The sequence below is a fragment of the Suricata suricatta genome, chromosome 17, assembly GCF_006229205.1.
Source record: "Suricata suricatta isolate VVHF042 chromosome 17, meerkat_22Aug2017_6uvM2_HiC, whole genome shotgun sequence".
NCBI classification, from domain to species: domain Eukaryota; kingdom Metazoa; phylum Chordata; class Mammalia; order Carnivora; family Herpestidae; genus Suricata; species Suricata suricatta.
This window is the reverse complement of record NC_043716.1, coordinates 11,398,539-11,408,563: the sequence shown is the minus strand read 5'-3', so window position 1 is coordinate 11,408,563 and position 10,025 is coordinate 11,398,539.

The window sequence follows — 10,025 nt, the reverse complement described above, 5'->3', positions numbered from 1 at the left end:
ATGTTTGGAGAATGATCAAATCGGGCTACGCTGCACTCATCTCCTATAAACAAATGGCCTTCGGGCAGCACTTGTGAGAGATGATGAAGTGGTAGCAGGCTGTGGGGGCTGTGTTCTGGATCAAAGACTCTGGCAGGCCAAGGGCACAGGAGGAGCCAGGCCAAGGCAGGCTGGCAGCCGGCTGCATCATGTCTGTACACCAGGAGTGGACTCTGGGGTCCTCCAAGCCTGGCCCGTGCAGCTGGTCCACCCCACGCTTCTCACCCAGGGACGCAGCTCAGGGGCTGGCAGAGGTGCCTGGACCCTATGTGCTTCTTATGCAACTTACAAGAACCAGGTATAGGGCACTGTGAAGCTGGCACTGATTGTGAGTGACTCAAACCTTGACCCCCAGCCCCCAGCATCCAGCACTGACACACACTGACACACACATGCACACACATAGAAACACTCAGCCAAACACAACACACAGATACAGATGCCGGAATATACTCACACAGAGGCACTGACACAACCGAGACACCCATACGTGCAACAGACATGCAGGCAAATGCAATTCAACTGAACAGAGCAGACACACGCATAGCCAACGTAAACACAGATACGTGGGCATCGGGGCCACCAGGTCGTGCCGCTGCTCACAAATACACAGAAATGTGTAGCATCATCTCACACATTTGCAGCAGGTACAAAGATGGACGTAAGCATCATGGCCCACGGATAAGCATGCCAGTGCGCATGTGGAAACATCACATGGCCATGCCTGTATATACCCTCAAAGATAGTCAGACCCACCCGGACATGCACAGACTCAGATTCCCAAGGAGATGCTACATCCCTGCCACACCCACCCACCCACACGCACTGCCCGCATAGCGACCTGGTGAACCAGAGGGTCAGAACCCAGGCATGCAGGCAATGAGCCAACCTCCACCCCTCAGCCAGGCCGCACGAGGCCCGCAGGCCGGAAGAGAGGTAGCCTCTCCCTGCCCCGGACAGTTGGCTGTCCTCCAGGCCCCGGTGCAGATGGTGGGGCTAAGGCGGGGCCAGTCCAGCTGGTCGCCTGTGTTGCCCGCCCCTTCGTCTTGGCTGTGCGACCCTGAAGGAGTCTTTCCCACAGCTAAACGGGCCCTGGAAATTTGGGTAACAACCTGGATTTGGGTTTCTCTTGGAAAACGAGAAGATCTCTCCAGACCGGTTCCAGGACCTGCAGGACTGCGGCTGGCTGGGGCCGCGGAGCCACTGTCCGTTTCTGAAGGGCCACGGGCATTCCGGCTCACTCGGATCACTGCTGTCCTGACTTGCCTGGCCCCTGGCAGCTAGAACCCCGAAGCATATACTTCCAGGCTTTTGTTTTCCCACGAGTCTGTGTTTGTGCACACGTGTATACACACACCTTGTTAGTATTTTTTACAAAAATGGGCTCATTCAGCCGAATCCATATGAGGCCATGCACAGATTTCCCCTTAACATACCATAAATACATTTCTATGCTGATAAAGATATACATTCTGTTTTTTCCCCCCAAAAATATTAAAAATTCTTAATTTTTACATTTTATATTTTATAATAATAAAAATTTATTTATTTATCTGAGAGAGAGAGAGAGAGAGAGAGAGAGAGAGAGTGAGCAGGAGGGGCTGAAAGAGACGAGAGAGAGAGGGTCCCAAGCAGACTCTCTCTACACTGCCAGCGTGGAGCCTGACACGTGGCTCAAACCCACGAACTGTGAGATCACGACCTGAGCCAAAATCAGACACTTAACCGACTGAGCCACCCAGGTGCCCCATAATGTTAAATGTTTTAATGATTTTAGATTCACAGCAAAGAGAGCAACAGAGCTCCTCTATATTCTTCCTCCAGCTTCCCCTCACACTAACATCTTATTTGTATGACCACAGTCCATTTGCCAAAATGGAAAAATTAACATTAGTAAAATATTATTAACTACGCTGTCGACTTTGTTAGGATTTTGCCAATTCTTCCACAAATGTCCTTTTCCTGTTCCAGGACCCGCTCCGGGTCCCGCATGGCACTCAGTCAAAGTCATCTCCTTCAGCCCCTCTAGTCCGTGACGGTGAGTCTTGCCTTGTTTTTCATTCCCTTGACAGTTTTGAAGAGCACTCTTCAGGGGTTTTGTAGAATGCCCCTCAGTTTGGGTTTGTCTGATGTTTTTTTCTAATGATGAACCCAGGGTTACAGTTTTTGTGAGAAAAGAGTTCAGGGGCGAGGTGCCCCTTACATCAGAGCAGGGAATACCTGATATCCGCATGATTTATCACGGCTGGTGTTAAGGTCAGGGAGCTGGATTTCTCCAGCGTAAAGTCAAGTCTTCTGCACTCCACTGTGTGGACGTCAGTCATGAAGGCCTCCCCACATTCAAAAGGAAGGAGACTAAGTTGTACCCACTGAAGGAGGAGTAGCTACATGCATTATTACACCCTGATTTTAATTTTTTTAAATGTTTTTTTATTCTTTGAGAGATAGAGAGCATGAGCAGGGCATGACAGAGACAGAGTGAGTGTCTTTGAGAGACAGGGAGACAGAATCTCAGGCAGGGTCCAGGCTCTGAGTTGTCAGCAAGGAGCCCAATGCGGGGCTTGAACTCACAAATTGCGAGATCATGACCCAAGACGGAAATCGGACGCTTAACCGACTGAGCTGCCCACGTGCCCCGTTACACCCTGATTTTAAGTGACCCGACGTTTCATTTTACAGGTCTGCCATCCCTTACTTAGAACCCTCATGTCACGTGCTTCTGTCGCTTTCGGTTTTTCCTTTTACAAACAAAGCTGCAAAGGGCAAGTTGTGGCTCAACCTCAGATTCAACAAATATTTTTCAAGCAACTTCTCTGTAACAGGCACTGCACACCCTGGCAAACAGTATCTGTGTACCTCTTTCATTTTCTTGGAATAAATTCATGGGTTGGCATTGCCGGGTCAAAAGATAAGCACATTTTTAGGCTTTTGATAAATATCACTAAACAAACCTCCAGGAAAGTTGTACTAGTCTACCGTCTGGATTGACATTTTTGTCTTTTGCAAGCTTTTCTTTTTTTCTTATTACAAAAATAAGTCATGTTTATGTGAGATAACTGGAAATTACTTACTGGACATATGATGATATATTAAATAATTATTTTTTTAGGTGTGATAATGGTATTGTGGCTACTTTTTAAAAACAGTCGTTATCTTTTAGAGGTACACATTGAAGTATTTGTGGAAGAAAAGATCTTAGTTGGGGATTTGCTTCACTATAACATGGGAGAGGAGGAGTGGATGTGGTTTTCTTGAAATGGGACTGGTCTTGAACTGATTGTTGAGGCTGGGTGATTGGCATGCAAACTTGCAACATACAATTCTCTCTATATTAGTAAAAGCTAAAAGTTTTAGAAAGTTTTTACAGGGGACACCTGTGTGGTTCAGTCAGTTAAGCGTTCTACTTTGTCTCAAGTTATAATCTCAAGGTTCGTGGGTTTGAGCCCCACTTTGGGCTCTGTGCTGACAGCTCAGAGCCTGGAGCCTGCTTCAGACTCTGTCTCCCTCTCTCTCTGCCCCTCCCCTCTTAGCACTGACTGTCTCTCTCTCTCTCTCTCAAAAATAAATAAACATTAAAAATGTTTTTAAAAAGTGTTCACTCGGGGCGCCTGGGTGGCTCAGTCCGTTAAGCGTCCAGCTTTGGGTCAAGTCATGATCTCACAGTTCGTGGGTTTGAGCCCCTCGTCAGGCTCTGTGCTGACAGCTAGCTCAGAGCCTGGAGCCTGCTTCAGATGCTGTGTCTTTCTCTCTGTCTCTTAAAAAAAAAAACCAACCCAAACATTAAGAGTATTCACATACTACATAAATCAATAGCTTAGATGAGACACCATTCTTTTATCTCCCCTGGTTAGTTACAACAGTTTGGTGTATGTGCTCCTAGACCTTTTCTATGCAAATACTAACTATACATATTGAAGATATATATATCCTTAAAACGGGAATGGGATACCACCGTATACACCATTTACCCACTAGTCTTCAAGCTCCATATTTTGCAGATGGTTGGCAACTTCAAAACTCTCTCATTCCTTAATAGCTTGGTGGCACTCCCCTGTATCAAAGAACTATAATTTATTTATCTGATCCTTTCATGGTAGACAGCTGGCACATCTCCAGTTTTCTGCTCTTAAGAACAATGATGCAGTGAACAACATCCTTGTGTGTAACATATCTTTGTGTATCTGTGTAATTCTACAACCTGCCTTTCCAGAGTGGAATCATTAGGTCAAAGGGTATGCATATTTAAAATTTTAATAAAATGGATACATTGCCCTTGTGGTCGACTTTGTATGTCCAACATCCGACATTCTCTCCCAGTACATATCTGAGGATCTTTGTCACTTGGTGCCTGCAGTAGAAAAGCAACATAAAGTCCCAGCCAGAAATGGTCTCCAGTATCTTTGGATCTCACTTCCATTGAGGCCACCTGAGCCTCGCCATGTGTAAACTGAGAGGCATACTAATCCCAGGTGGCAACCAGGGAAGGGCTAGGAGGCTTTTCTCGAAGCTGCATTTGTGCCTGCATTTTAACTAAAGTATATGTTCATTTGGGGTGGCTGTGGGGAGGCTGGGAGACCCCCATTAGGCACCACTGGGCACTGCCAGAGCGAACTTTAAATGGTGATAGTGAGGTTATAGGTGACAGGTACCCGGCACCCAGCACAGAGCCCAGCACACTGTCAGTGTTCCATGGTCATGAATTCCCTGACTGGGGCTAGACCAGGACCAGGACCAGGACCAGGGAGACTATTTTGAGAGATTGGCCAGGACAGGGAGACTCAAGTGACAGGAAAAGAGGGGAGCCAAGAGGGACGACCAAAGCTGGCCAATTACCAGTTATTGTAAATAAAGTTTTATTGGAACACAGCCATATTCATTCATTTATGTATTTTCTATGAATGCCTCCACATGACAATGGTAAGGTAGAGTAGTTGCAACAGAGACTGCATGGCTTGCGAAGGCTAAGACATTTACTCCCTGGCTCTTCACAGGAAAGATTTGCCAACACGGGGCTTGTAGGCATAATAATAAATGCTGATAGTTTTGAAGCACTTACTATGTTTCAGGTACCATTCTGAACACATCACGTATATGAATTTATTTAGTCCTCATAGTAACCCTATGACATAGACCCTATTTGTGGGAGGTAGTCTCAGAGATGGCCCCAGCGAACCACATCCCCTGGGATTCACGCCTTTGTGTGGTCCCCTCCCCCAGGTCTGGGGGAGCCTTGTGCTAACAGAATGCAGACGCAGTATGCCAATGCCAGGCCTAGTCTTTAAGATGACCGGTAGCTTTTGCTTCCTCCCTCTTGGAACACTTGGGGGAACCCTGGGGTGCCACTGAAGAGACATGGGGAAAGGCCATGGGGGACAGGGGAGGCTCGGAGACCGGCAGTAGAGGGAACGGCCAAGATGGCCTGCTTTGGGATTATGGTCAAACCCCCAGAGGACCGAGCCTGGTCACCATCCGACTCTGCTTCCCTGAAGCATCCCTAGGCAAGAGCAACAGAACTGTGAGACGAATTAACCAGCATCTGTAGGGGTGGGGTGGTTTTATGGAGCGACACCCACCTGAGACGTGACGTCCACCTGGCCTATCCCAGGTCTGTCTCACCTCAAAGCCTCTTCCTCTTCACTCCCCCATAACCAGAGGTCTGCGCCCCTGCATGGGCACTGGAACCCCCCAGAGAGCTTCTCCGGAATACCTGGGAATGAAGGCTCAGAGTAGGTATTTTTTAAATCCTGCAGGATTTGGGAAACATGGCTCCATCCACTGTTTCCAAAACTCACCTAAAGACAGAAATGCACTATTTAAAAAATAGTTTCCCGAGCTTTAACAGGTACACGGATTCTGAATTCCCATGGGAGGCCCTGGTAAGCCGCAGAGCTAACATGTCCCCCCAGGTAAACCTTACTGTCAACTTTAGAAGCAAAAGGGAGAAAGAAGAGAGAGCTCCCAGGTTGGAAGAGCTGTTTGGCAGTTTCCTATTGATTTAAACATGACACTTACCAAAAACACAGCTATCCCCCTCTTGGGTGTTCCTGACAGAAATAAAGGCATGCATGAGGATGTCCCTAAAAGGTTTATTCATAATGTCCCAAACTGGAAACATCCCCGGTGGCCACCCACAGGCGCATGGCTAGGGGAACTATAGTTTAGCCACAGAGTAGACTATGCGGCGGCAGTGAGAAAGCGTGAGGTACTGACACACACCGTAACACGGATGCATCTCGCAAACCTACTGTTGAGTGTGAAAAGCCAGACACACAGAGTGCAGAATCTGCTTGTACCCAGTTCAAGGATAGACTGACTAACCTGCGGTGATAGAGATCCAATAGTGGTTACTTCTGTGTTTGTGTCCATGTGTGTGTGGGAGGCTTTAGAGCTTAGTCGGAGGGTGGAGGGGTGTGTGTCTGTGTGTGTGTGTGTGTGTGTGTGAGAGAGAGAGAGAGAGAGAGAGAGAGAGAGAGAGAGAGGAGGGGGAAAGAGAGAGAGAGAGATTTCTACTCTCTCCTAGGATGCTATACACATAGCAGGACTTCCCTGCATTTGGGGCTTGTGTGAGAGGACCTTGCTTACTTGTTCCTTTGTCTATTGCTTATTTGAAATATACATTATACAATGAGATGTATACAACTAAGTGAGCAAATCTTAAGTGTACAGCCCTGTGAAGATTTACGTGTTTGCACGGAGTATTTGGCATTGTGCAAAGTGCTCCTCTAGGGTCCTGGAAATGGAAGCCAAGGTGATATGACACACAGAGCCTGTTTGTGTGAGTTTTAGTCTAGTGTGGGACGCACGACAAGACAAGACAGAAGAGGAAGTTTTCATTCATTCACTCAGCAGGTGCTTTGTGAGCACCTACTATGTGCCATGCACTGAAGTGAGCACAGGAAATGTGGCAGTGGCCAAGATTGGCCCTGCACTCATAGACCAGTCAAGTTTTGGAAAGCAGGACAATGAAAGGTTAAATATGCTTATTCCAACTCTTAAATATTTCCCAAGTTCATTCTGATCTTCTCCCAGTGACCCTATCCTAGTTCAGGCCCCTACCATCTCTACTCTCTGGGCTATTTTTTTTTTTAAAAAGATACATTTTAACATGCTCATTTATTTATTTTTGAGAGAGAGAGAGTGCACATGCACAAGCAGGAGGGGAAGAGAGAGAGAGGGAGACATAGAATCCGAAGCAGGCTCCAGGCTGAGGTGTCAGTCCAGAGCCTGATGCCGGGCTCTAATTCACAAACAGCGAGATCATGACCTGAGTCGAAGTCAGACACTTAACCAACAGAGCCACCCAGGTGCCCCTCTCTGGGCTATTACAGTAGTTTCCTTGCCAGCTGTGTTTCTAGTCTTCACCTCTGATTTATTCTCCAGGCTAACAGCCCTTGTTCAAGTGCTCAATCTAAAAAGTTCAGCTAATGGTTCCCTGTGTTAATGGTGTCAATCTATGTGGGCTTGAATCCTCAGTTAGAGGGTCTATACTGTGACCACAGGCAAGTTCTTTAAATGCCCTGAGCCTCATGTGTGTCTTCTGTAAAATAGAGATGAAATAATAGTAATGATAAACAAAACAACAACGAAGTCCCCTATCTCCCTGAGGAGGTTGAGCTTTAATGTGTCGTTATAGGTACTCATACAGCAGGTGCCAAACCTTGGCTCTTACCGCTTGTTTCTCCTGCTTCTCTGCACTATCTGGTAATGTTGAGGTGCTTCTATATGTGGACACACCCTTTGCTTTCAAGGCCCTGAGCTCATGGTGCTCCTTCTGTCTGGAATGCCTTCACTGTACCTTCTCCTGGCTGGGTGGGTCTTACTGGGCTCAAGGACTCAGCCCAGATAGCTAAGTAGTCCTGCCTGAAGCTGCATACTGAGCTGAGTGCCCTTGTCTGGACCCCCACAACACCCTGGACTGAATTTGTCCTCCTGTTTCTATTTGTCTCCATTTGCCCAAAGTTGAGCTCCTTCCAGGCAGGCCCTAATGAAAGGTTTCTTTATACCCCCAGCTGTGGACCCTTCCTGTTCAAGGCAGGTGCTGGATGTGTCCACCGACTTGAGCAGAGCAGTCAAGCATTTTCTTAAGGCAAGTGGCCTTTGAGTTGGCCTTGAGGCATGGATAGGACTTTTAGAAATTATTTTAAAACAAAGCGTACATGCGCACATTACCAAATCCAAGGGGAACAAAAAGGCTTACAGTGAAAAATAAAAGTAGGTCACCTCTCAACCACCCAGCACTCTTCCCCAAAGGCCATCATCGGTATCAGTTTCGGAGTGCTCTATGCAGGCAAGAATGGCCTGTCTCCTCCCCTACGCACACACTTTTTTATTTTACAAAATTTAAATCAACAGAAAAGTTATAAGGATAGTGCGATAAACACTCTTGCCTAGATTCACCAATTAACGTTTGGCCACATGACATAAAATATTTCACAAGCATTATATCATATAATGCTCACAACAACTGTATAATCATGCCAATTTTATGGATGAGGTAACTGAGGCAGCAGGCAGGTGAAGGGACTTGCCCAAGGCTATAGAGCTAGAGGCGGGGTGGGAGTGGAGCTGGGCTGCCACAGGACTTTGATCCACCTTCCTTCAGCTGGCTTTGGGGGAAAGCCTTTTCTCACACTAAGTTGAAATCCACCTCCCTGGGATAGTCACCAGATGATCAGTGGAAAAGTACACAGCTCTGGAAGCATTTGCTTCTTCTCCTAACTCCTTCTTATTCCCTAAGCAACAGCTGCTGTCGCTGCCGTTAACACATGCTTCGATGTCACCTCCTCTGTGAGGGCTGAGTTAGCTCACCCCACTGTTTAAAAACTCCCGTGGTCAACTTCTGGCTGCCAGCAGGATGACATTTACACTCCCAAGCTTGGAATCTAAGGCCCAAGGCCTCGGGTGATCCGGCCTCATGAATCCCTTTAGCCTCATCTGTCCTGCTTCTTCTTCCTCTAACCTCTATCTCCAGCAGCTCTCAACCTCTCACCATCTGCTTAAATCTCCCATCCTCCTTGAAGCCACCCCTAACTCCCCCAAAGAGCGCACATCCTCCTCTCTGGGCTCCTGGATCTTCTGCCTGTGCCTCCTTTAGTCTTCTCCAGGAGGTCTCTTGGCCATGAGACTGGACAGTGAAAGATTGGAGTGACAATTGGCCTCCTGGCAAAGCGACCCTGCACAAATTACTTCAGGCGTCTGAGCCTTAATTTCCTCAACCACATAATGGGGGAAAGAATGTCTAGCTCAGTACCTGGCATAGAGTCAGCCTTCACTAATCTCCCATAATAGAACTGACAGCTCTTCAAGGCTGACATCTTCTCTTAGTCATCCCTTGAAACTCTACCTTCTATTTCTTAACTTCCCTGAGCCTCAGCTTCCTCATACGTAAAATGGGGATGATGATGGAGAGGCTGTGAAACTTTAATGAGCTAGCGCGTATCAAGCACTCGGAACAGTAGCCCTTTTGGATAATGCTAACTACGGCGCGGGGTGGTGGGGAGGGAACCGGCACACAGTAGGTGTTTAATTAATCCTTTCAGAGCTGAGCTCCAGTGTCCAGAAACAGCGCGGAAAGGCGAGGTTGAAGTGAGGTTTGCAGAACCAGCCGGGAGATCTGCTCCGCCCCTTCCCCCGCGAGCCCCCGCCCCAACCCGTGCAGCTGTCAGGACCCAGCCAGCTCCGGCGCCAGTCCACCAAACCTGGACGTCCCATTCCGGCGACCCCGCCTTCCTTCGCCTATACAAGTTACCTTGCGCCCGGCTACCCCTTGTCCCCGCCTCCGATCTCCATTGGCCGAGGGTTTTCTTTGTTAGCAGGAGCGCGCCCCTCCCATTGGCCGGCAGCGCTGCCGATCGCGTGGAGGGCGCGGCCCCGCCCCGCGCGCTGCCCCTTTCACTCCCTCCTCCCCCGCTCGCCTGCCCGCCCGCGCGCCCACCCGCCTGCCCCGCCCCGGGAGTGTGCGAGGCGCTCTGCTACCATTTGCTGTG